Source organism: Herpailurus yagouaroundi, unplaced genomic scaffold (assembly GCF_014898765.1).
Source record: "Herpailurus yagouaroundi ecotype Mexico unplaced genomic scaffold, PumYag 198, whole genome shotgun sequence".
Lineage (NCBI taxonomy): Eukaryota > Metazoa > Chordata > Mammalia > Carnivora > Felidae > Herpailurus > Herpailurus yagouaroundi.
In genome coordinates this window covers 23818356-23845473 of record NW_024412429.1, presented here as the reverse complement: position 1 = coordinate 23845473, position 27118 = coordinate 23818356, and the positions used below count along the sequence as shown (strand labels likewise).

Here is a 27118-nt window from a genome sequence, read left to right as displayed (position 1 = left end):
GCTAAGCAGCAAGCAGGTGTGACAGCAAGACCTGGAAGCGGATCAGTAATGAGCCAAGATTTCAAAAAATGTTTAGTATGTTGGCCACATAAATAAATTCAAAATTCCACCAAAAAAGGAGGGCATAGCTTTCCTCCTCCTTGGAATTTTGTATCCTGTTCTGGGGAAAATGGCAAGCTGAAATTAATCCACAGGAGAGCTATCATGATCGTGGGGTCTGAGAACCACGAAAGATGTCTGAACACCTGCAACCGATGAAAACCCAAAACTAAGATTCGGAGAGCCCTGTAAGCAGTGGTCACATATTTGAAGTGCTGACCTGGAAAGAAAGGATTACACTTTTTATTGCATGCAATTCTGGAGGGCAGAGAAAGGACCAATGCGTATAAATTACAAAGAGGTAAGTTTTGGCTTGATAGAAGAAAAAAAATTCTAATAATTATAGCTATTTAAAAAAATGAAATGTCCTTATTCAGCCTTTGAAAGTGGTGTTATGGAAAAATACTTAATGACAAAGGATGATAAAATCTGGTTCCAAAATATGGATGGCATGATTTTTTTTCAAAATAAAAGTATACACATGCACACACACACGCGCACACACACACACACACACACACACACACACACACACATCTGGGTACATAGATCAAAATGTTAATAGTGGTTATCATGTGATAGTACTATAGACATTTTGGATTTTTATTTCATGCTTTTCTTTCTTGTTTTCTAAAATTATTGCAGTGATGAAGGATTATTTTTCTAATGACAAAAAAAATACTGTACCACAAAAATTGTTGTTTTGGAACATGGGGAGTTCCTTTTTGCTGAAGGTGTTTGAGAAAAGCTTGTATTTGTTTTTATAACTCTAAGGGCGTCAAAGGATAGCCCTTATTTAGAAAGGAAAACATACCTTAGCTCTACCAGCTTTTAAGTTGTCTTTAGGTTCTGAGAGTCTATTGCACAAAGTATTAATTATGGATAACTATTATAATTATTAATAATATATAACATGTGTAGACATTAATTATTATTATTAATTATTAATAAGAAGTCATGGACTCTCATATTTGTTAGAGAGCTCAGAAGTCATCTTTTCTAGCCAATACAGATGGAATTGAAGAACCTTTAGGCAATAAGTGCAGGTAGATGATTGCGTATGTCCAGGGACCTGTTGCCCATTTCAGCATGATCTACCCTTGTAGGTAAGAGACATGTCTGTCCTAAAAACACCTAGCCCAATGGTAGGTGAAGGAATTTAATATATTCCCAAGCGACAGAGGATGGCACATTCAAGTCTATGGCATTATTACTCCTCTCTGATCTTTCACAGTGAAAATAGAGAGGGGTTCTTCACTTTATTTATACAATATTGTTTCCTTGACCTGAAAATCTCATCTTTTTATAATTTTTATTTTTATTCATTTTTTTGAAAGAGAGAGAGAGCAGGAGAGGGGCAGAGGGAGAGAGAGAGAGAGAGAGAGAGAGAGAGAGAGAACCCTAAGCAGGCTCTATGCTCAGCTCTGAGCCTGACAAGGGGCTCAGTCTCACAACCGTGAGATCATGACCTGAGCCAAAATCTAGAGTTGGATGCTTAACCAACTGAGCCATCCAGGTGCCCCGAAAATTTCATCTTTTATTGCTTCAAAGCACAGACTGATTTTTTTTTCCTTTTTTGTGTTTCTTGTGTACTGTCAGCAAATCTACTTTCTGTTTTTCACTCTACTCAGGATGTCTGAACATTGTTACATAGAGTGATTTTAAGTACAGACCTAAGCAGAACTCAAGACACCTAACCTTAAGGAAACCCTTGGGTAAAGTTTTAAAGTACAGGATACATTTTTCTTGAATACTGGAAGATGTCCAAATTCTCCTTGGGCATCCTCTTTCTGCTTCCCTCAGCGAGCCATCACCTTTCCAAAGTTTCTTCATTCCGCCACCTTAGAATCAAACTCCACTCTTTGGAAAGAGATCCGAAATGTTTTCAAATCAGAGCCTACAGTAGAAAACCAATCAACTGATTCTGTAATTGTCTCATATAGGCCCTCCCCTGTGCAAGACCCCATGGAAAAAATGAAGTGATAGAAGACAGATCCTATTCTTATGAGCAGACAACTGTGTCGGGAAAACAAACTCATGAATCATGAAGTCACAAAGTAATATGTAGTAATTAACATTACAAACAGTAAATGCTATTGGTAAATACTACTTAAGTTCAGAAAATAAAATATGGTTATCTTGAAGCTGACAAATTTACAAGGTGATCAGATGAATGAGGAAGCCATTACATGGTGCACTAGAAAGGCTGGCAGAGGGGAGGGGTGGTAGAGATTGCCGCCCCAGCAGAACTCCAGAAAACTACCAAACAGGCCTGGTGGAAGGGATCAGTCAGTGCCCTGTGCTACTTAAGTGCCATCAAAGTGTTGTCTGTGGACCAGCATCCTCTAGACCACTCAGGAGCTTGTTAGAGATGCGGAATCGAGGCCCCTCCCCCAGAACTACTGAATCAAAATCTATATTTTAACAAGATCCTTGGATGATCCACATGCACACTAAAGTTTCAAAAGCTCAGGTCTAAACAATGGAAGTCTGCCTACTTTCTTCACACTGGAGCTCTGAGTATATAAAAATGGCTTGCTTTTTAACACAATTATTACTTTGTCACCTGTGATTGTCAGTTGCAAATTTAGCTCATTGCTTGACTCTGTTTCTAATTTATTTCTCCTCAATATCTCCTATTCATCAAGGGAGGTGATTAAGAACGGCTGACGTATTTTCAGCTCCAACCCAGTATCCCGGGAACTACCCTATGTTCTACACTAGGGGGTGTGTGAGGACTGGGATTTGGAATCTTCTAGGCCACCTTCTCCTCAATGATTTTTATCAGCTACTGCCCCCTTGCTCCAGAATTGGTTTTCCAACGTCATTACTTGGAAGAATGAGAGCAGTTCCTACAAGCCTCCTCTCTACACTCACAAACCAGGCCATTTCCTCAACCATGGCTGCTTTGTCCACTCGCCACTATAGGCCCATTTGCTTGAGGGACACACATGCCATGATCTATCCACAAGGAGGGCCACCTCTGGAGCATCCTGTGTGGAACCAGGGACCAAGAGAAGGAGAAGCATTGCATTAAATACAAGAGCACATCAGAAGCCTTTCACTCAGTATTGCTGCTTTCTTTTCTGGTGGGTTTCTCATTTTATCCCCTTATGCAGCACTGGGTCTTTGACAGATCTCCTCTTCAGATGCCATGTCAGAAGGCCACAGTCTTTCATCATCTAATAAAAAAAAAAAAATAGAATTCTGTTCTTTCATTTAAAGATATTAAGAGACCTACAGACAGAGAGCACTAAGTGATGTGTGGGTGAGGAATCCAGAGTCCTCTCTGGATTCCCCACTAAGTTACTCACTCAACCTTTGGCCTGGAACATAAGTAGAAAATTTAACATTTCATTTCTTTAGGAAGTCTTTTCCACAGTAGAACCCAATACTCTCCCTTTGGTTGTGTTCTAGAGAAGGTCTAGTAAAGCCAGTTTACTCTGAGTCCACAAAGTTTGTCATTGCTCATCCACAGTGCCCTCGGCATCTTGGCAGGATGCAACTCATAAATGCATTTTGGAAATTGCTATAAATTTCCAGTGGTATAAGGGTCTTCCGCCTCCAAAAAGCCTTTGTTCTGGTAGGATGCTTTAAACAATAATCTCGCTGCATTTATTCCTAATAGGGCTCTATTTCAAATTTCAAAACTTGTGACTATTTGTATCAGTGTCCAACCCCACACTTTAACAAATTGGAGCCCACTCCAAAGTAAAATTAAAACGGTTTCAAAGACTGACAGAAAAACATTTTTTTTTTTTTTTGGCAGGGAATAACAGGAAGCCAGAAGGAATAGAGGAGAAATCCAGTGGAGAGTGTAAAGCAGTGAGAGACCTTTTCCATATGTGTGGCCATTAAAGAAATTATTACGATTCCTTATGTTGCATATGTAGAACACAGCTCTATCTCATAATAAAAATAGTCTCCTTTTTTTTTTTTTTGCCATTCCTGCAGATATTACCAAAGAATTTGTCCTATAAAAGAGAAATAATATGATGAAGCAACCATATAGAACATAAGAAGTAGGGCCCAGGGCTACACAGTACACCCAGCAGACACCCAGTAATTTCAAGTGGATCACAACACTTGACTTAAATATGCCTGTGACACAGAGTGGGTTTCTTCTGCATAAATTCAGAAATTCAGAACTGGCTTCCTCAGGCTCCTTGTCATAAATATGTAAAATATTTCACGGCACAGTCCCATGGGTCCTAAAACACTCGATCCTCAGTGCTGTTTTATGTGAAAGTGTTTCCCCTTACATACCAGCCCCCTCAGCAAGAGAACATGGCATCTCCAGCATCTCCTGGTTATATTCTAATCAGATGACTAAACAGCCATTCTGTTGACCTTTCCTCCCATTACCTTTGCTTTCATTTCATGATGTCATGTGTTGACCTCAAATGGAGAAAGAAGTTAGATGAAATATCATTATATACTGTGTACTCATCCCCAAACCTTTTCTGCCCTTTACTCCCAGAAGAACACGGTCATTGCCCAGTTAACTTCCGTTTAGGCTGGATACTCCTCAAGTCTTCCTCTAGTGAAGAGAATCTGGCTGTCCGGATGAGCCAAGGACTGAAGCAAACACTCCTTTAGCTCATTCATTTCCTCAGGAGTTTAGATATTTTTTTTTTAGTTGGGAAATTCTCTAATTACCATAAATACAAATATTAGTGGGGCTGCATATGCTGTATCAGGCACACAAGAGCCAAGTGCCTATAGGTACTGGGTCTCACCAATAACCATTTTTTTTCATGGTGATAGTTTCTGTTTCTTTAAGTCAGCAAGTAGAAAAGGAACCATCCCATTTGCACTTAAAAAAAAAGTCTAGTGTCCAGTTTTGTATGACCAAGAAGAGAAGGAAAACCATTCTAAGCTGGGGAGCAATCGTAGCAGAAACAGAGAAAGGAAACCAGAGGACTGGGTTCAGAGAAGTGTGAAGAAAGTTATCAGACCCACGCAAAGCTACATGTGGCAGTGGCAGGGGGAAATCTTTCTGGATGGGTGGGTAGGACAGTGTAGAGAGTGCCCTGAGAGCTAGATGAAGGGTCATGGTCATAGCGACATAGGCAGTTGGGAACCATGTCGTGACTTTGAGTAGAGTTGAAGCCTGCTGACAAAGGGTAAGTTTAGGCATGCAGATTGGATTGGAGCCACAGATGTCTACAGTGAAACTCAGTGTCTTTTCAAAGTCCTTTTGGTTAAAAGTATCATAAAGCCAGAGAAGTCAGCCTAATCATTAAATAGGAATTTTTTATAAAGATGCAAAGTCATCTTCAGAACCCAATAGAAGGAAGTGTATCCAGGCCTCTTTTCACTCTGCTATCCTCTGTATATTTGCAATTTTCTTTCCCTCCCCAGACCAGATTGTTCTGCTTCTCTCTGCAGATGACCACCTTGGCTCCCAAATGCATTTCTGAGCCAAACTCAGATAATTCCTACGAGAAAGAATATGATTGTGCACCTTGGGTCAGTAGGTGCTCTGATGGAATCCATGATCAAAGTGGAGGGTACTCAGTGAATAAATGGTTACCTGAGTTGATCTTGTGGAGAGGAGGATGATTCCTATAGAAATGTAGTTACATCATGGCCTTGGCAGGGACTCTGAAAAGTGTTTACAATGACTGGCCAGAAGTCTGCTGGTGTATTTCAATCCTACTTGGTGTCAGTAAAAATGAAAAAAAATTATATATAAATATAGGAAATTTTTGTCTTATTCCTGTAACAGGGCCAGTTTAGGACACATGGATTGTCAGCCACGGGCGCAGCATCAGCATAAGGTGGTCTGGGCAAAGCTGAACAGGGAAGAGGCATTTACACAAGACTGCCTGAGATGTTGTGCACCGTGCTGGGGTCGGAAGAATTCAAAGACCTATAGAGATTTTCTACTTAGAATAACCCAGAAGATCACATGTGTGCTGGCTTTTTCCTTTAATGTGGAGATGAGTGTGGGGTTCTTAGAGAGCTAAGCAAGACCTGACAATTCCCAAAACATGGGAGGAAGAGTTTGCCCTCAGTACATTCACAGTATTATTAATCACTTCCCCAAATAGTTACTAAGGTCCTAGTCTGTTCCCTATTGTAGTGTTGAGTTTGGGGCTATCAAGACAAAGAGGCTATCCCTAGGCTGTGCTGGGGAAACTGGGCCCAGCATTGTGGGAAGTCCCCTCTGGGGTTCTGAAGGGAACTTGATGCCAGGAAGTTTCTAGTCTTCTCTCAGCTTCCTTTCCACAGCTCAAAGGAGCACGTGCTCCTTCCACCCTCCTCTTCTGCCTGCCAGAATTTCCAGATTTGTTCTGTTTTGCAGTTGCATCAAGCCACACTCAAGTCCAATCCTAGCAGAAGGCATAAATTAACATTTTATTATGTGTACTTATTAGGGTCTCTCAAAGTAGACATGCAAATGTAAGGCTCCCATAGTAAATTACAGCATACCCAGATTAACTGAAAATAAGCCAGGTTGTCCTGGCCAAGCCCTTGGAAAGCAACACCTCGCTGAGCTATCCTGGGATAGACACTCACCTCAGCTTCTGCCCCCAGTTGTTTACCCTGGCAGTTGGCCATTTCCGGCTCCGTTTGGCACCCCAGACCTCTCTGTCCAGCTGCCATTGGCTCATATGACTCCTGGTTGACTTTCATTTACAAGGAACCAATTTCACAAGCAGCTGTAGGTGAGCCTTTTATAGGCCTCTGGCGAGTGAGCGAGAGGCCTCGGGGCCTTCTCCTTCAAGCAGCTGGACAAATACATCTGCCTTGGCCTTCCACAGGGACCAGGCTATTTTGAGGCTGCCCTTGATTGGCTCTTCTTATTACTGTGCCTTTAATTCTAGCTTATAGCTCTTAAAACCTTATATAACAGGAACTTCAAGCTAGATGGAGTTTGATTTGATTTGGCTTGGCTCTAGTGGAGGAATTAGTAAAACCAAAAGTGAGAACTACTTGATATACCACTCATAGTTCTACCAGGTTGACTTTTAAGCTACTCTAAGGTATTTCTTTCCTAAATGCTGATTTGCTCATACATTTTTGTGCATTCACTGGGGAGACGTGGACTGGGGAAGGAGGAAAAGAAACTTTTCGATGGCCCCTTGACTTTTTGAGATTCTCTTTTGTATCCCTTGTATTTGATATTATAAACATCTGCCTTCTTGTGAGCCTATGCGGGCAGTCCCACCCAGTAGTGAGAGAAGGCAGTAAAGGAACCGAAGACTAGAGGCTTCCATAGCTCCTCCACAGGCATTGGCCATTGATTGGAAATCCTGGTTCTAACTTCAAAGGTGAGAGAGTTGGATTCCAGTGGCAGCCTATGGGCTCGTGTACACAATAAGCAATTGCAGGGTGTAATGTTGGAGCCTCCTCACCTTGGAGGTTATGCCCGAAGCCACCTTCTAGTGGGTCCTGTGTAGTGAGGGTGTCTAGAATTGCCCCCCGATTCCTGCCCCCTGCTTTCAGGTGAAGACTGTATGAACCCCCCCCCCCACCCCCCACAACCCCGTGGTTCTCATGAAGTGAACGTGCTCTTTCCAAGTGCTCAAGGACACTGCTGTCCACAGGAGTGCCAGTCGGCAGGTCCTGGTTTTCCCCTGCCATGTTGCTCTGCTTGATTTTTACTTCCAAGCAGATGTCTCTGAACCTCCCTCCTCCCTTCTCCCACCTCTACTCCAGCTTTTCCACTTCCTTTCTGTCCTGATTTCACTCAGTTTTTCTTAACATCTCATTCATTTCACCTCTCTGCTCTGTAGAGAGCTATGCGCGGTTCTTACCTTCCCCCAGTGGCATTTAAAGTGTTTCTTAGTGCAAAACATCCTATTCATTGCCATAGAAACAGGAAGCTCAGTGTGGAAGAAAAAGAAAAAAAGAAGTCTGGGAGTCTGAGCTTTGCAATTCTGTTATTTTGCCCAAATCCATAAATGGCAACGTGCTGGGAGGCATGCAAAAGCCTGCTCACCGCTGGGACAAGAGAAGTCAGGGCCTCCCATTCTAGGAAACTGGGCACATGTTTTAAACGCTGGTTTAAGCCCAGAGAGAGCCAGCTTAGGCAGCAAAGATCTCTGCTTTTCCCTCCTATCGGAGCTCCCAGCTGAGTCGAGAAAAGTCAGACAAACCTGAATTCTATGATCGTGTCTGTGTCTCAGGAGCTGCGGCACCCAGGACATTTGCTGGACCCCTCGCAGCCTTCCCAGCTGTAGAACAAACATCCCCACAGCCTTCAGGTCAGGATCACATGAAAGCAGGTGGAGTTGCAGCCTCTTTGCTCCCCTCGATGGACTCACCATTTCCTCATCACACCCTTGGACAGCACTGAGTTTAGATGATCTGTACATCGGGCCATCTCTCAGATATAAAACCAGAAGAACTTCACATTCACATTGTTCCTAAAATAAAGTCAACAAGCCACAGTTTCCCTCGATAGGCAATAAAATGTGTTTAATGTTTACATCTTCATGAAGAATCTTCAAACCATTGATTTCAAAGATGTATCTTCAGCTTACCCTCAACTCTGCCCTTTTCTTCTGGGTCCTCAAGCACGCAGGGCCATTATTTCTATGCTGACAATGGGCCAGCTGACTGCATAGACTGGAGCTTCAAGCTCAGGACATGAAGTTTGCTGGTTCAGTCTCTATGGAGCAGTGAGTTTCTCAGAGGCAATCTATATTCCATTTCCAGAAGTGCACCCTACTTTCAAGCAACTGCCTGTGATCCGACTGTGTTTTCTCAGATTCTGTATCTGTCTAGTTGGTATCCATTAATCACAAGCTGAACTAGGGGCCAAAGCAGTTTACATCTCCCCTGTGATCCAGCTTTTGCAGGGGCACAAAAATCATATTAGAGACTCTCCAGCCAGTTCTGAGCCCATACCCCAACCACCTCTCTTGATTAATGCTCACTCACCTAACCAATGTTCCCTCTGCTCTAAATCACCCAGACCCAGGTACAAGGTAACTAAACACCACCCTTATAGCCGAAAGCCTCTGGGTATCATTCAACCCAGCCAATCCTAAGCCATTGGCCCTGCCCTGCTCTGCCCTGCCCCTCTCATGGAAAACACAAGAAAGGCTCTGGGCTATCCTTTCCCCTGGATCCTACATCTGACTCCTGATCAAACCTGGTACTTTCCCATGTGGCCCTGCATGACATGGCATGTCCCCTCCACTTGGAAACTGTAAGCAATGAAAATCTTTCAATAGCATTAGCCTCTCTGTGCCATCACCCGATCACCTTTATAAGTTAAGACCCAGGCAGAAATCAACTTTGCCCAGACTGGTTTTTTCAGCTACAAGAATATCCTGGTAAGGAGATGTAACTGTCTCATCGCATATACGTCACAGCTGTGGAAGGACCGTCCCGAGGCATGTTTATTGGTGCCAGTTCAGCAGCATCTTCATCTATAAATAGAGTGACCATATGTCTCACTGTGCCCTGCAGAGTCCAAGTTTATCCACCAACCTGGGCAATTAATAGGGCCCTCGTTCACTCCCAGAGCAATCCTAGTTTAGAATGTATATCATACAGTTACCCTAATACAAAGCACCAAACATTAGTCACCCATTAAATAGGTAAATGTCTTTGTTAGAGAGGACTAATTGCAATGTAAACACTTAGTCCCACATTTCCACTTGAGGAAAAGGTCTAAATAAACGTTGCAGACTTTCTAAAAATATAAGTGTTTGTCTTCACGTAATATGAAGAAGTTAAAGAGGAAAAACCAGCTGCATGAAGTATATACACAAAGCAAAGAGATGCATCATGATTACTCCGAGGTTTCGTTCATGAGACCTGAGAGAGATAGTGGTACCGTCCGCCATGTCTGAAAAGTTGGATAGGGATAGGAGTCACTATGCGCCAGCCAATTGTGCCGCCTTCTCCATGTGCTGTTTTTATTTATTTTTTAAGGTTTATTTATTTATTTTTGAGAGTGAGAGAGAGAGAGAGACAGACAGACAGAAAGAGAGTGAGTGGGGGAGGGGTAGAGAGAGGGAGAGACAAAATCCCAAGCAGGCTCTGTCAGCAGCAGAGCCCCACACAGGGCTCAAACCCACAAACCATGAGATTATGACCTGAGCCAAGATCAAAAGTTTGATGCTTAACTGACCGAGCCACCCAGGCACCCCTCTCCATGTGTTTTAATGTTTAGTACCTGAGACGAGATGTAGGCACTCAATCATCCCACAATATATTTTGTCTCTAATAAGTTCTGGAATTTGTTCTAAATGCCAGGGATACAATTAGAATCAGCTTCAGGTCCTATCCTCAAGAAGCTTATTCTATAAAGGGAAAAGTTAGCATACAGAAGTATTGCAAAAGGTGTGAGGACAAGCTATTACAAGTCCATTTAAGAGAAGCACTTACCCTAGTCCTGGGAGCTATAAGTAACTTTTCAGTTTAAATTTGGAGTGCGTTGTGGGGAGAGAGGAGAGTGAATTATAAGACCCTTGTAGTAGCTGAACCGATGATTGTAGAGCCCAGTGGAAGGTTCCAGAAGCAAAAGGCCAGTATCCGAGGGTATTGGAACACCAGTCTAGGGGGACAGTCTAATATCAAGCATCCCAATAAACAGGATATAATGACACCTGAATGCTATGAAGGTCTGGCCACAAGTCTTAGCATTTTTTGGCATTGAGAAATGAGGAATGTTCAGTCCCTAAGCAACCTACATTATTCCTTAGGCTCTAGGACTGCTGCTGATAGCTGCCCTTAAGATCATCAGCCTCAGTTCCGTGGAGGGGAAGGATCAGCTGTGTCACAGGGACCACTTCTTCGCCATTCTCCCAGGGATGTCTGTCGAAGGCCGTTTATAATCAAGCCCTAAAAATCTATGACACGCAGCTGCACTGTGATGGCATATACGTCAATGAGAAAAATTCATGATTTAGGAATGCATCTGAACTATGTTTTGCTTCTCCACACCCTAGTCAGATGCAGGGTTGTTTTGGTCCTCTACAGAGTTATAAATAAAGAGCCAGCTCTAAAGATTTGCTGAAGCAAACCCGAGGCTGGAGGAGCAATCCTTCTTAATTGACCTGACTTGCACAATGTTTTTGGCATATGGTCTTGCTCTCCCCAGGCAAAGAAAACTCCTATAAAAAGAAATACATAATATTGGCCCTAGCATTATTTTGGAGTCCTGGAATGTCAGACACAGAAGGAACATTAGAGATCTTTCTGCCCTACACTTTTATCTGAAAGCTGAAGTTGCCAGACATTGTAGAGCTATTTAATGGAAGTCCTCAGCTGGGATTCTTTTTTATTTCAGTAGCAAACACAATTAGATTCAACACCTTGGAAACCGGAATTCTGTTATATTGCTGAGGTATAGGTAGTGATCTCTATTGTATGATTAGTACACTTAGACTATTCTGTACCTCAAAGCATTCAATGCCTCAAAATATAGCCCCCGGGATCTCCAGGACCCATCATGAGGAATATCATTAGTGTTCCCTACTTGGGATCCCTTCTCCTACCCATTATCAAATTTCCTCCTTATGCTCCCTATTATCAGAGCTATGGCAGGTAAGAACTGGTCTGATAAACTTATTCATCCCGAGATACTCACGTATGCTAATATTCTTTTTTTTTTTTTTTTCAGTTTATCTATTTATTTTGAGAGAGAGAGACTGTGAGCAGGGGAGGGGCAGAAAGAGAGGGAGAGAGAGAATCCCAAGCAGGCTCCGCACTGTCAGCACAGAGCTCCGTATGGGGCTCAAACTCACAAACTGTGAGATCACTACCAGAGCGGAAATCAAAAGTCAGATGCTTAACTGACTGAGCCACCCAGGTGCCTCACATCTGATAATATTCTAATGAGAGTAAATTCATAAAATATTTACCTACTGAATCACATTTAAAAAACTAGAAGCCAGGATTTTTTAGTGTGAAGAGCCAGGCATTGCACTGATCATTTTAAATATATCAGCTCATTTAGTCATGACAACTCTACAAAATATCACATTATTCCTATTCTTTGGATGAGGAAAGTCAGGTTAGGATTGGTTACTCAATGTCATATTATTAGTAAGTGGCAATAATGGGATTTGAACCCAGGCTATTTGAATTCAAAGTCTACGTACTTTATCACAGTACCTGCAATGAAGCAGCTACTCCATGAATTGTGAGGACTACAAACAATAAAACAATGACAATGGTATGTCTTCTATCGTGCATTTCCCCAAGGCACAAATTATGACCCTTTCGATGATGACAAATTCAAGTCCCTTTCATTAACCTTTGTGTTGAGAGTTTAACTAAACTACTCTCCATAATGCTGCTGCCTTGGCATCCATTTGGTGTGGCCAAGTGGTCTGTGGGGGCCCTGGACTGATACGAGCCCCTCATGCAAGCACATGCCCTAGACAATAGCTCTCAGAGTCACAGATAAATACAAATTCCTGATGTGACTCCCCACACCACGCTGGTGATAGTCTCCCCCACCTCCCAGGGCCTTCCCCTTGTGCATCCCTTAGATAAGACCCCCATGAAGCTCCTTTTGGTTTGAATAGACCAGATAAGCCTTAGCCTGGGAACCCCAAAGCATTCTATTCCGGGACCCTCACAAAGGCGTGAACCTCAGGTCCTGCCTTGCTCTCTGCCTGCACCCTGCCTTGGCCTCCCACTGTGGTCCCTGGAGGCATACCATGTAGCTCCTCTAGGACCTGTGGGTAAGAAACTTCTCTCTTTCAATTCCCTTGTGGGTTTTGCTGAACCTGCGGCTCACCATCCAACACCCCAGGGCACTGCTTAACAAAGTCACTGCTTCGACAAAGTCACAGCCCCTCTGCTTCCACTTTCTCAGAGGCTTCCTGGACTCTCCATTCACTGGTTTAATACTGATTATTTGGGCAGATAGTTCAGTAGATACCAGCGGCCAGTAAAGACCTCTTTGACTCAAATCTGCCTCCACTTTTCCAAGAAGAAGTGCAACGTCTGCTTCCATCTTCCCTGCCCTGTTTGTAGTTGGATCATCTTCATAACTGTCATTACCGATCTACTTCCTCCCTTGGGATTCTGCTCATATGCCACAGGCCCCTGGAAACAGTGTCTGTCACAGCAAAGGGCTGTGAACTGGCCCTAAACCACACCGGCAACCCCATCACCCCTTAAGCTTCCCTTTTTTCCTCACTCCTAGCTCTACTCTGCTAGTTAACTTCTTCATCTGCAGCCTGAGAATTTGTGCTGTGCAAAGGAGCACAGGACAAACCCCGGAACACACTACACATTTGACTTTCATGAAGACAACAGTAACCTCTAGGCCCGGATGTGCTCAAGGTCTGAGAAGGGTCCCGTTGCATCAGCCTCCCTGAGACACTCAGCCACTCTGGCACCGCCACACACGGCCATACTGCCTGTTGTGGTGGGGGGTGGGGGGGGGGCTTACCATCTCTACCCATCTCTGGAGCTTCTGCAGCTGCCTACATTTCTTTAATCCAATCAAAGCTACACTGTCCTGTTTCTTTTCTCATCATGATGAGATTGCCAGAAGCAAGATTTTCATCCTTTCTGGCAAACCCATCTCTCTCAAGAAAGACCATCTCTGAGGCTGCCTAGCTTTCCTTACCTGTCTAGACTGTCCAGGGACTGTCTCAGGTAAGACCCCACTCCTTGGTACTTTCCCATATCATTCACATTCTCTCACTCTTTCCAAAATCCTTGGGGGCAATTCAGTGTCCTTGATAATGTCTTGATTGTGAAGGAGAGCCTCACTTCCCACCATGTAATAGAAGGGCATGGTGCGTAAAGGCTGAGCTCTATCCACAACACTCAACCAAGGACCTACTCTCTTGTTTTCTCGAATAAGCCACCTCTAAGCCCTCTCTAGGAAAGACAGCACTTAGAAGTTCCCTGTGTAATTCTTGCCAAAATTATAATTCCATTTTTTCTTTGAAGGTAGGCAGAATTACCACCACCACCACCACTCCACACACAGAGATGTTCACATTCTAATTCTAGAAACCTATGGATAAGATTATCTTACCTGGCAAAGAGAACCTTGGGGGTGTGATTCAGTTAAGTATCTTGAGATGGGGAGAATTGATGAGACTATCCATGTGTGTCCAGTCTAATCACATGGGTTGTTTTTTTTTTTTTAATTTATTTTTGGGACAGAGAGAGACAGAGCATGAACGGGGGAGGGGCAGAGAGAGAGGGAGACACAGAATCGGAAACAGGCTCCAGGCTCCGAGCCATCAGCCCAGAGCCCGACGCGGGGCTCGGACTCACGGACCGCGAGATCGTGACCTGGCTGAAGTCGGACGCTTAACCGACTGCGCCACCCAGGCGCCCCTCACATGGGTTTTTTTAACAACAGAGAACCTTTCCCAGCTGTGATCAAAGAACAATAGGGTAATAGAGATGAGACATTGCTAGCTTTTAAAATTGGGGGCAAAAAAGCTGCAAGTGAAGGAATGCAACCTCCACAAGCTGGAAAAGGCGAGAAAACAAATTCTCCCTTAGACCTTCCAGAAGGAGCACAGACCTTCAGACACCTTGATTTTACCCCCAATGAGACCTGGGTTGGGCTTCTGACCTCCAGAAGTGTAAGGTAATAAAGTTGTAGTGTTTCAAGCTACTAAGTTTGTGGTAATTGGTTATGGCAGCAATAGAAACCTAATATAGGCTGAAAAAAAGAGTAACAGGCAATTCAAAGCCTTTGTCTTCTCAGCGTCCCATTAGACTAGACATTAGCAAATGACTCCCTCTCAACTGGCACTTATCTTTCAATAAGCAACTGTTACAACAACTATGAAAAATACCAAATAAATTTCAAGAAAGAAAGAAAAAATGTACAATGTCATCATTATCCAGGCTACTGAGGAATGTATATTGCTATGGATAGAAAAAGGCATGGACTGGTATATGTTAACTCCTGAGATCATTTTCAATGCAAAGTGATAAACTTAACATGAAAGTTCATTTTTTATTACAAAGTACATGAGTACATTACAGAGTTAGGAATTTTGTTTGTGAGGTTCTGAAAGACATAAAATGGTGCTGAAGAATTTTTGAGATTGTTTGGAGTCAGGGCATCTTGGATGATCTCAACTCGCTATTGAACCTGAAAACTTGTTCACAGACCCCTGAGAACTCCATATCGTGGTGTTCAGTGATTGTGTAAAGTCCAATCACCAAACTCTTCCAGGAGAGAGAATGTGACTCAGTGCTATCCCAGTATGTAATGAAGCTTCACCAAACTGGGTCAAGAGCATTTAAAGTAAGTGTCAAGGTAACTGATGCTTCCTCTTATCATTAGTGTTTCATTTTATATCCTTTTTCAAATACTAAAAAAGTGATTTTTCAGGGGTGTCTGGGTGTCTCAGTCAGTTCAGCGTCAGACTCTTGATTTTGGCTCAGGTCATGATCTCACAGTTCATGGGATTAAGCCCCATGTCGGGTTCCATGCTATCAGCAGAGCCTGCTTGGGATTCTCTCTCTCCCTGTTTTTTTTTTTTTTTTTTTTGCCCCTCCTGTACTTGTTCTCTCTCCTTCTCTCTCTCTCTCCAAATAAATAGATAAACTTTAAAACAAATAATTAAATAATTAATAAATAAGCCATTGTTCCCTTCTTCCCTGCCTCCAGCCTTGAATACGGCTTTAAAAAGTTTCATATTCCCTCTTACTATTTACTTTTATTTATAAAATTGTGAAAAATTGAGTCAATAAAAATTCCTGCCATTTACTGAGTAACTACTATGTGCTAAGCACCTGACATTCACTGTCTCATTTAATCTCTTAACTAAGGGTTATTATTCCTATTGATTGGAAGGTGAAACCAAGACTCGGGAAATTCAAGTAACATGCCCAAACTCACAGAGGAGAGAGGTGGCAAAAGTCAGAGCACCTTCCTTCCTTAGTCAGAGGCCTTTTAGTTTCATATATTATTCTCCATGTTTCGTGAACATGAAATATTCACGTTAAATGGATCAGTAACTGGCAAGTCCAGTGTTAGGTCATGAGTCCATTTCCCCAACCCAGGTTAGGGGTTCCCCTGAGCAGCACACAAAGAGGCTTCTGTCTACAGGATGGACAGACACAGAATTAATAAAGTTTTCCTTGTTTCTCAGTGTGGCTTCTGTCACTCTGTGATTACTTTTCTTTTGTGAGGGGTCCTCCTTAGAACCCTAGAAGGGTAGGGGCGCCTGGGTGGCGCAGTCGGTTAAGCGTCCGACTTCAGCCAGGTCACGATCTCGCAGTCCGGGAGTTCGAGCCCCGCGTCAGGCTCTGGGCTGATGGCTCGGAGCCTGGAGCCTGTTTCCAATTCTGTGTCTCCCTCTCTCTCTGCCCCTCCCCCGTTCATGCTCTGTCTCTCTCTGTCCCAAAAATAAACAAAAAAACGTTGAAAAAAAAATTAAAAAAAAAAAAAAAAAGAACCCTAGAAGGGTAGAAATACCTACATGACTTGAAGGTACCTATCACAATTGAGGGTCACAATTAACTCACCATTTCTATCAGGTAAGAAAACAATGTTGTTTGGTTACTAAGATAGAACGCCTCATTCTTTACTCTGTTGCTTTAGTTTTATTGAAATAATACCATTTCAATAAATATTCAAAAACTATCTTATTAAATATTTTATTGAATTTCAAGAAAACGATTTTGTTGGGATAGTTTTAAAGAAATAGTATGCTGGTGCCATGTAAATTGAATAACTTAGTCAAGAGAGTTAGCCCCCAGATACTCCCTCTCCTACCATTTACCCTCCACTCCGCATCAAAACAGTCACTGCATAGGGGTTTTCTACAGCAATGGTTGCTGGAGAATAATTCCTAACTCATTCTCCTTTCTGAGCTTTCCTTGAGCTGTCTTACTTCTGCTCCTTCTGTGATTTCAGAAACCATTTTTAATTTCCTCAATTTGCTGTAGAGTTGCCATGATGTTATGATATCCTTGTGAATCACATTACAAGCCCTGGAGCCCATTTCAGATGGGTAGATTTACACAAAGAATTGGTAATAATAGTATGATTGCATCGGCTGCTATAGAAATGACCAAGCATAAAGTAAAGGGAATTGGTTTCTTTCTGTTTCCATTCACTAAGGAGCCAACTTTGGCTAATTTGTATGGTAATAAATATCTGTAACAGTTTACCACTTATACCGGTATATAATTAATATAATACAATTGTTCTTCAATCTGTCTATGGCAGTAGATAAAAGAAACAGGAGAGGTGATGAGAAAAAACTGACTTTTTTTTTTTAGGATCATATTTACAGGCTCAGAAGAATCACAAAGACCATGTGCAACATACCTATAGTTGGATCAAAATAGAAGAGTAATGGCTTGTGAGGAAGTAAGTCACTTCTTGTGGAGGTTATCCTAATGCAAGGAATAAAAAAGAAAGCAATCGATCTGGGATCTGGCCTTTGGTTTTCTGATTTAGGGTTCAGGGGTAGAAGTAAGAAAACCTGCATTCTGTTCCTGTACTTGGTACTCACTTCCCCAGGGTCTTTTAGGGATACAAATAATGAAACAGCAGGAGATTGTAAGCAAGAAGACACAAACTTCCTTCTAAAACATCGGACAAGATTGGGATGTTCTACAAACTAACAGAGAGTGAAATTCAGGAAAGATGACATTGGCAAACAAAAATCTTTATGCAAACTCAATATCAAAAAATCTAGCTACCTATAATTTGCCTCAAAAATGCCTGAAGTGAAATGTAGGAACTATAAACAAGACTGATGAAAAATAAATTGTAGAATTTGCAGGTGCTGGTCTAGGTGCAATCAGACCTCAAACACATTCAGATTTAATATCAAATTTCTTGATGCAAAATATTCCCCAAGGGAAGATGAGAAAACCTTAGTATATTAAAATAAAAAAATATTGTCTTTATTATAAGGGCAAATGATACTTGCACATATAGAATCTTATTGGAAGTTATTATTTTCCCCAAATATCAGGGTTTCTAATGCCTATCTCAGGGTAATGATTTTGCTCTCATTTCTAAAGTTTACCAAACACATTACAAATTATCTTGAATGGGCTGTAGTGTGGGAAGATGAAGGCAAGATACTATTATTTTTTTCAGGTATTGACCAAGAAATAGACAAAGATATGTTGAGTGATATTTTCAAGATCATATGTTAGACTTTTGCTTCTAGCTAAGATAAAATAGTTTGCACTAGACCAATTATTCTGGGAAGAACAAATAGAAAACTCAGATAAAATGTAAAGAAAAACAGCAATAACAACAGCTGTCTGACTGAAGGCATTGGAAAATGACTGAAGCAACCAGGAATTGAAGGGCCAAGATCAAGCAGAGTCAAGAAAAGGGAACCACAGAGAGCTGAGATGATGTTCTTCAAACAGCTTTTCCCCTCAAGGCAATTGCTAGTTTTTGGCTTGGAATTAGAGGCTAACAATCTACCCAGAGAGCTGTGGCTGATAAGCAGAGAAACAAAGTTTCTGGAAATCTCACAAGGGTGCAGACAAAAAAGGGAAAAAAAAAAATTGAGAGCAAAGGGGAGGTTGGGAGATTGACTGGCCAAAGTATCCAAAACTTGAAGTAACAGAATCCTGAAGAGAAGGAAAGCATGGAGAAGCACATTAGATACCTCATTTTCTCCCATCGGCATATGCTAAATCCTTAAACTGCTAAGGACAAGAAGCGAGGCAGGAAATCACAGAAAATCAGAGGAGTTTTGGCCTACTCACAGAGTTGAAGAGACAAAAATAGGAGAATACAACCTGACAAGGAGAAGCCCAAGTCAATACTCTATGCTCAGGAGGGACTCCTGGGAGCCATACCACTGTTGAGGAGCTAACCAGAAGTATATGTAACTTTCCAGACTTCAACCCAGCCTCAAATCTGTTCAGTTGCTAACTGAATCAAAGTGATCAACTCCTTCCCTGAATACATATGAAAAGAGAGGGTAAGCCCCCTCAAAGGAAGAGAGTGCCTCCACAGTCTTTCATATAGAATATATAGCATTCAATCAAAAATTATGGTCCTATCAAGGAAAAGAACCAAGAGGAAAAAAACAGGTAATATAAACAGACCCACAATAACTTTACTGTTATTAAAGTTATTATACTTGAATGTTTAAGGATATGATTAATGTGACAAATTAAGAAAATATAACTCAAACATAGTCCAACATGAATATATTATTGATAAAACATAAGTTAAAGATGGAAAATTTTTACTTCTCTGGTTTTCTACTGGTATTTTAGAAAGAATTAAATGAAAATTATGGAGTAGAAAATAAAATACTTGAAATTAAATACCCAACACATAAACTGCAATTTAACAGCAGTTGGGACTCAGCAGCTATGTGGATTAGTGAAGGAAAATAGGGAAGTAGAAAATCAACTTCCATCTTTCTGTATGGAAAATACAGAAAGAAATATGTGATAGATAATCTTATGGGTAAAAATGGCCAGGCCACCCCGCCCAGATATTTGATCAAGCATTATTCTGGATGTTTATAAGAGGGTGGTTTTTTGTAGATGAGAATAACATTTAAATTACAGAACTTTGAATAAAGCGGTTTGCCTGACATAACATCAGTGGGTCCCATTCAATCAGTTAAGGGAGGCAAAGACTGACCTCCCCTCAGCAAGAAGGAATTCTGCTGGTGGATGGCTTTCAGACTTGAACTACGATGTCAGTGCTCTTCCTTGGGTCTCCAGCATGCTGGCTGGTTTACTCTGCAGATATTGGACTTGCCAGGCTCCATAATTGGATGAGCCAATTTCTTGAAACAAATCTGTCCATATATCTATGCATATTGCATTGGTTCTGATTCTCTGTGAAAGTTGACTAATTTAGAACATGAGAGACACAGAGGCACAGGAGAAAGGTTTAAAATGTGTAATTAAAATGCCAGAGGTAAGGAGAGAGTGATAATAGGGGGAAAAGACAATTCACAAAAGCTCCTGGCATGCACATATATATTTTATAACAAATTAGTTATTACATTAAATATAAATGCATTAAACATTCCTATTAAGGGGCAAAGATTGTCCAATTGAATTTTTAGAAATTTATGTACGGGGACTGATCTACAAAAAAAAAATGAGCTCTGTTGTCAGTCAACTCTATTTTCTATGACAATATTTCTTCAGTCTTCCTTAGCTTGTATAAGAATCTAAGAGTCTTGTTAAAACACAAGTTCCTGGGAAACATCCTCTAGAGGGTTGAGGATTCGAAGGGTGATCATTTGCATTTCTATGAGCTTCCAGCTTCCAGGTCATGCTGTTGCTACTACTCTTTAAATGCTAAAACCATTTTGTGCAGCTATTATCTACATGATGATAAATGTACATTCACAGAGGCTGTGGTCAAGATCTGACCCTTCTCTTTCTTATGAGCTCATATGAGAGGTGAAGTCAGAAGAACAGATAGGCCCATGTTTTGAGTTTGGGTAAGACCTCACTCTGCATTATTGTTTTGCAAAGAAATAGCACATGGATACAACCATCTTCATCTTTTCCACAAAGAAAATAAGACTCTCCTAGTCAGCTATCCCAATCTCCATATTAATAGGGAGCTCTCACAGTGCAAGATAAAATTATGATCTCATTTCACTAAAAATTCTGCTGATACCACTATTAAGCCAAAATGGCACCAACCATTATCTTCATGCTTAAAATTGCACCAATGCATAACCAATCATTTCATATATGTTTTATCTCCTCATCTAAATTATACACTATATGAGGGAAGGAGTCATCTCTGCCATTTTTTTGTTTTTTTGGTATCTTCCCAAACATTAAGCACAACAATCTCCTTCAATGAATTATGAAGACTAAGAGGCAAGGCAATCACTAGGAATTAGCATGGAGTTAACCTAAGTTTGCCTTCTGCCCTACCCAGCGTTCCCATGTATCTTATTCATCACCCCTCACCTGACACCCACCTGACTCTATCAATGCACTCAGGATTTCCACTGTGGCTGATGGAAGCCTCATGCTACCAAAACCTGAGTAGGAAATCATTAATTAACCTCCTACATTTACAACTATTCAGAAAGCATACCAAAATGATGGTACACTCCCTGCCATCCCCATGTGGCAGCAACATTCAACAGTGAGAGTCCAGACACTCCAGCTCCCGAGTACAGCAGACAAACCAGAGAGAGTTGCTGTCGGAAGGTCAAACCCCTTCAAATTATATTTGTAAGTGACCATCTAGCTGGTTCCTGGCAGGCCAGACAGCCTTTTCCTGACTTCAACTCAGTCAGTCCAGGCCTAACTGAAACCAAGCCTCCGAGACTGTTTTTTGTTGGCTTGAAGCCGGTTGCTTTGTTTAATTGTTGTTTTTATGGGTGCCAGGCACTGTGGTGGACAATTATGACTAACACCTCACTTATTTGAATGATACCAGTTATCAATGGTTTCATCAGGTAAATGGCACATATCATAAACAAACGATAAAGCATGATTAATGTGAAATTTCTGAAAGAAACAGTCTTAAGATGGATTTCAATTTTATTTCCAGAGCATAGCATGAAAGTCAAACCCTTTTGTTTTCTTTTCTTTTCTTTTTTTTTTTTTTTTTTTTTTAGCAAGAGAAGGGAGATTACATGCCTCTTCATTTAGGGTTAGAAGGACCCCAGAAATATTAAACTAACTTATAAGATTCAGCAAGCTTTTCTCCTTAAAGTTAAGTATGTCTGCTTTAAGAAAATGGATATCTGACCCCAGGTAATATTTTATTTTTTGGAACCCTGCTGAATTGGGAGTAAGCGTTCTTTCAGGCCAAAGAAAGTCCTATGAGATGTTTCTTGAGACAAGTATATTGGTTGAGAGCTAAACAGCTGTCCCTCAAGTAAGCATCTAGAGATATGGAGATATCCAGGAGAACCAGGGGAAATGAAGAGAAATGCTACTTTTCACTTCTAGTTATAAAGAATGTATGACTTGTTTGTGTAACTTGTTTTTATAAGCCTACCTGGAATATAGGGGACCTACGGGATAGTACTTCCAATAGGCAGTGAATACTCCGTATAAATATGGACCTCCTCCTTCTCAAAAATAAGTAACGCCAGTTGTTTCTATCCTGCTTCCTCACGGGTCTCTCTCCAAGACCCTGTTCCCAGATTCTTGGTCATGAAGTCACTACCTATGGGATATCACCTGCTACAAGGTGTTAACCCTCCAGACCACTGAGTACCTGGTAGTCACCAAACCTGATTGACCGTTCACTGCCTGGCTGTCCTTAGAAGGAGGCACAATGCACTCCCAAGACCTGTATCTTTCCATGCCCTACCAACGAGTGCATAACATTTCTAAGTTTTTATCACTGCTAGTCTGTCTCACTGTATCTACTACCTCTTAAGCCTGAAACATCAAACTCAGTGTGCATGTGTATATATGTGCATGTGTGCGTGCATTTGTACTCAGAGAATAATACGGTAGAAAAGACCTGAACTAATTAGTGCATATACTTTCGACCTTCCTTTTTATATCCTGCGGATTCCGTGGAATCACTTCAAGGTTAGGGGAGGAGATGAGGAAACCCAAGGGGCTTCAGGTCCTCCCAAAGCCCCACAATCAGTACAGCTTCCTGACAATCAGATTTATATATTGACTTTTATAGTAAGCATGCTTTTGAGGAAAGGGTACTCTCACTGTAAAAAGGCGGGTAGTGTTGAAAACCAGATATTTACTTCAATCCCCTTTGTTCTACAGAAGAGTGAATCAAGAAGAAATGAAGGTTGTCCCACAATCACATAGCTATTTAGCTAGATTTGGAAGTACAGCTGAGGTTGCTTGATTCCCAAGTGTGCGTTTTCTATGTACCATCCAGCAGGGAGAAAGGGGGAAAAAAAAACATACTGTGTGCTTATTGCATGTGTTAGTGATCAGGATATGTCTTGATGACAATCTAGGGTTTAAGTGGCAAACAAAAATGTGGGAGTGGAATGTCCCATTCTATAATGTGTCCCAAACACATTTCAGGAAAATCAGAGAGTAAGCAAAGGGTTGAAGTCCTGGGCTAAGGGAGATTCTTTCTAGACATGTTTGGTAAGCCACAGCCTACATCTCATAGCATAAAGAAGCTGCACGAATCCTAAAGAGCCCTTAAAGGAAGTTCCCCACTGGGAACATAATGAAGATGCACCGTATAAACTAGCAGCATTTGGAGTTTTCTGCATCTCGGTTATTTGTTAGGAGTGTCCATAGGATTGTGGCAAGGCTTATGAACAGAATGTCAGCTTTATCTTATCAATATCATTCTAGTGAAGAAAGCTGCCAAAGTCCAGTGGAAGGGTCTTACTAATCAGAATCTTTGCATATCCAGCCTTGCAGAATCAAACCGTGAAGGGTTCTCCTGAGTTTTAGATCTTTATTTTGTTGGCAATCATGGATACATATTAGAATCACCTAGGGAGTCTTAACTATACTGATGCCCAGGCTCGACCCAGAAGAATTACGAATTTCTGCAGGTAAGCCTAACATTACTTTTTTAAATTTATTTTGTTAATGCTTATTTATTTTTGAGAGAGAGAGACAGAGACAGAGACACAAACACAGACAGAGTGTGATTGGGGGAGGGGCAGAGAGAGGGAGACACAGAATCCGAAGCAGGGTCCAGGCTCCGGGCTGTCAGCACAGAGCCTGATGAGGGACTTGAACTCACGAACTGTGAGATCGTGACATGAGCTGAGATCAGACACCTCACTGACTGAGCCACCCAGGCGCCCTGTTATTTTTTAATGTCCCACATGACTTTAATGTACCACCAAGGTCAAGAGCTACAAAGTCAGAGGGTTCAAAAGAACCCAAAAGGTGAAAGAAGAGGAATGAGAGGTAATGAGAAGTTACTATGCCCGAATGAGCCAAAATGACTCAGTGTCCAAGCAAATCTCCAGGCTGAGTGACCTGTGTCACTTAACAGAACACTGCTAGGAATATGTGGCTACCATGTCACCACCCCGGATGTCTCACTGTCCCAGTGCATCTCCCTCTCAGGGTAAACCTACCTCTAGAACTCTGCCTATTGCACCACTACCCCATCCTCACTCACCATTCCTGCTTCCACTTCCAGCAGATACTACCTTTACCTCCCATCTACCAAAAACAGCCAAACCTCTCATTCAGAAGACACATATGTTTCTCCACCACGGGTAAACAAGAGAACTTTACCACACACTATTGGTCTTTATGAGGCCCTAATAGAATCCTTCTCACAGCTTGTGTCCACCTATAAGGGGAAAGGAGACCCTCCTGGGAACAGATCTTCCTTCTTGACTGAATCCATGTTTAGCTCTTGCATTTTCCAAAGATACGGCTGCTCTCAATAGCTGCAATGGCCAAAAGAAACTCACCACACCTCTGCTGGCCCCGGCGAATGTTTAAGTGCTGCCGGCCCTGTAAATAATATCTAATCCTCGATATCCCTGGTTCCTCTGAGTTAACAGGAGCTGACTGAGGACCTGCTCCGTGTGGGTGGGGGGCTTGCGGAATTAGAGTTTGTCAGAGGCAAGTGGGACAATGGGATGATACTAATTCCAGGAGTCAGGAATGATGAAGTCTGGTCCCAGCTTCATCAATCATGTGCATGGGACTAAGGGCAAGGGTCTATTTCCACATTCCTACAACAGAATGATCTCCAAGGAAAGCACAATGGGAAAGGGAGGGTTTGGCATTTCTGCAGCTAGAAGTCCAAATAGGAAAACAACTGGAGCACAAAGGAAATTACGGGTTTCCCTTGCTGTCCAGAAGTGGAGCATCCCTATGAAACTTTTCCCAAGTTGAAACGGCAGCAAGCAAAGAAAGTAATTACCATTAATTCCCATAGAAACAATTTCGAGCATTCTCAGGCCCCAAACATAACCTTTCTTAGACTTTGCAGATACCTTAGGCCACATCTTGTTAACGGACACGCAAAATAAATTGAGATAAAGCACAGATGGTCACAGACACGGTTCGAAGCTATGGCGGCTTGATGCTGAGGCGTTGAGTGCAGTTTCAGGGGAGGGGGCTTGGAAGCGCCATTCTCACTGCCCTGGGCACGCTGCCTCTGAAACAGCTCTCTGCAAAACAGGCGCTGAACGTTCTTTTGGCTTTTCGCCTTTTTTTGTAAAAGCAAAAATCCTCTTTGGATTTCTTTCGGTTAGCAGAAACAGGTCCTATCAGTTCTCTTGTAAAAGTGAGTGGTGTAACGCGAGCTTTTGGGAAGTGGGGGGACACCTGTTTTTGAGAAGAGTCACGGGACAACATTTGCAAAATTGAAAAGCACTCTCTTCGATGCCTTAAAAATGAATCAAGTAGACGATTGTGATCAATATGAACAATAATATCAGAAATTCCAAAAAAAAGAGAGAAATGAATAAAGTAATAGCTATATTAAAGGGGTGGTATATCAAACAAGAATTGAGGGCTCTGAAGAGACGGCGATTAATATTTGGATCGCTCATTGCACGTGGAAGAATTGAAGGTCCCCACTTCCTGAACACGCAGACCCTTTGTTCTCCATATGCTGTGTCTCTGTTCCATGCACCCGCTTCTCATCAAAAGTATTCAGAGTGCCCAAATCTTGGAGAACTGGGATGATTTTGCATCTAACCATTTCCAACTTGGATCCTCTGGGAAACGAAATTCTAAAGGGAGATTTAGTCCAACTGAAGCCCCCACAGGGAAAGCTTGCGGGACGCCAGCTTCGGCTTTTCAGAGCACCCTCGGTAATGCTGAGAACGGCAGGCAACCATCAAGAGGAGACAAAGAGCCAAATGTGTTTCACAGATACATCCACCCTGTGAACGTGCCAGTGAATGTCTGGAGATGTCCCTGACAGCACGGCCTGCTCCATCACGGACCCGAGGAAGCCCAATCACTTGAGAGAGCTAAAACTGGCCAGAGAGGAGGCCGACACACATCCTTCGTGCCCCGCGCCGTTCTGACAGGGAAAACCCACAGCGTGTCCTCATCCAGAAGGTCTTTTCCTCTGCGGGTATCTGGGGATCTGCGGGCTGGGAGCTTCCTAGGAGGAACAGAAGGACGGGTCTGTGCATGTTCACACATCTCATTTCATTCATTCACACTTCAAAAGGCTCCAGATTCTGTTAAAATTTTAGCTCCCTCTTATTCTCAGTCCATTTTTGAAGCTGGCACCAGTATGCCTGCGTTCCAGGTATAATATATAGCTCCCCACCGCCTCCCACTTCCAAGCCTTGCTACCAAGAATGCCACTCACATTTTCCTCCTTTCAACACAAACATGATGCTTTTCATGCTTCCCTTTGCAAATGATGGATGGAAGCTGAGCTAAATATGGAGACAGGGGCTACTGACACATCTTGTTCCTATTAAACGTTCTACTTCTGTGTCATTCCCCTCCTCGGCTTTCACATTAACTCGCTTCCTTCCCGGTATCCAAAGAGTAGGTGCCTGTGATTGGAGTCCTGGAAGTGAAGAGCTAGACTCCATATTCTAGATCTATCTTTAGGTGTAAAGAGTGTCTCTATCTGTAAATTTTTATTTTATTTTATTTTATTTTATTTTATTTTATTTTATTTTATTTAGGATGGAGTAAATCACCTGTCACTTCTGTGGTCTAAGATAAACACGCTCCTTGAAATCTGGGACACGTGGGGGTTTTTTGTCGACCGATGAGACGAAGTGGGTTGTGAAAACGGCACTTCTGAAACACCAAGGTTTAAAATTCTTCTTTAACGTTCAACAAGCTAACAGTGAGATTTTGTAAAAACCCACGAATAGTGACAAAAAGTTGAGCCTAGGCTTTGGAGATGAGCACAACCAGCTTGGTCTCCTGTTTCTGCCTCTCACTGCCCGGTGACCCTCGTGTATACTTAGAATGCCTCAGTTTCCCAGTCAGGTTTCCCACATCACATCTGAGTGTCATGTCTCTTTAATCTCCTTTAATGTAAGACAACTGCCTTGTACTTTTAAAAAATTCATTGCTGTTGTCTGTCTTGACATTGACCTTTTTGAGTAACTCGGGACAATTGTTTTGGAGAATGTCCTACATTCTGAATTTGTACTATTATGTCCTCATGATTAAATTCATATTTAAAATGCTTGGCGGGGCTCCTGGGTGGCTCAGTCAGTTAAGT

The 27118-nt window shown here is 42.0% G+C and overlaps 1 long non-coding RNA gene across 2 annotated transcripts; it reads left to right on the top strand.

The window, feature by feature from the left end:
• On the top strand, positions 1 to 27118 carry LOC121013373 (uncharacterized). 2 transcript variants are annotated; one of them, XR_005782670.1, is made up of 6 exons: positions 1 to 400; positions 15170 to 15319; positions 17293 to 19080; positions 21606 to 21744; positions 23345 to 23489; positions 24092 to 27118. It is a non-coding gene; the product is annotated as an uncharacterized LOC121013373 (long non-coding RNA). The 2 variants fall into 2 exon arrangements; XR_005782669.1 differs by having other exon boundaries at positions 21606 to 23489.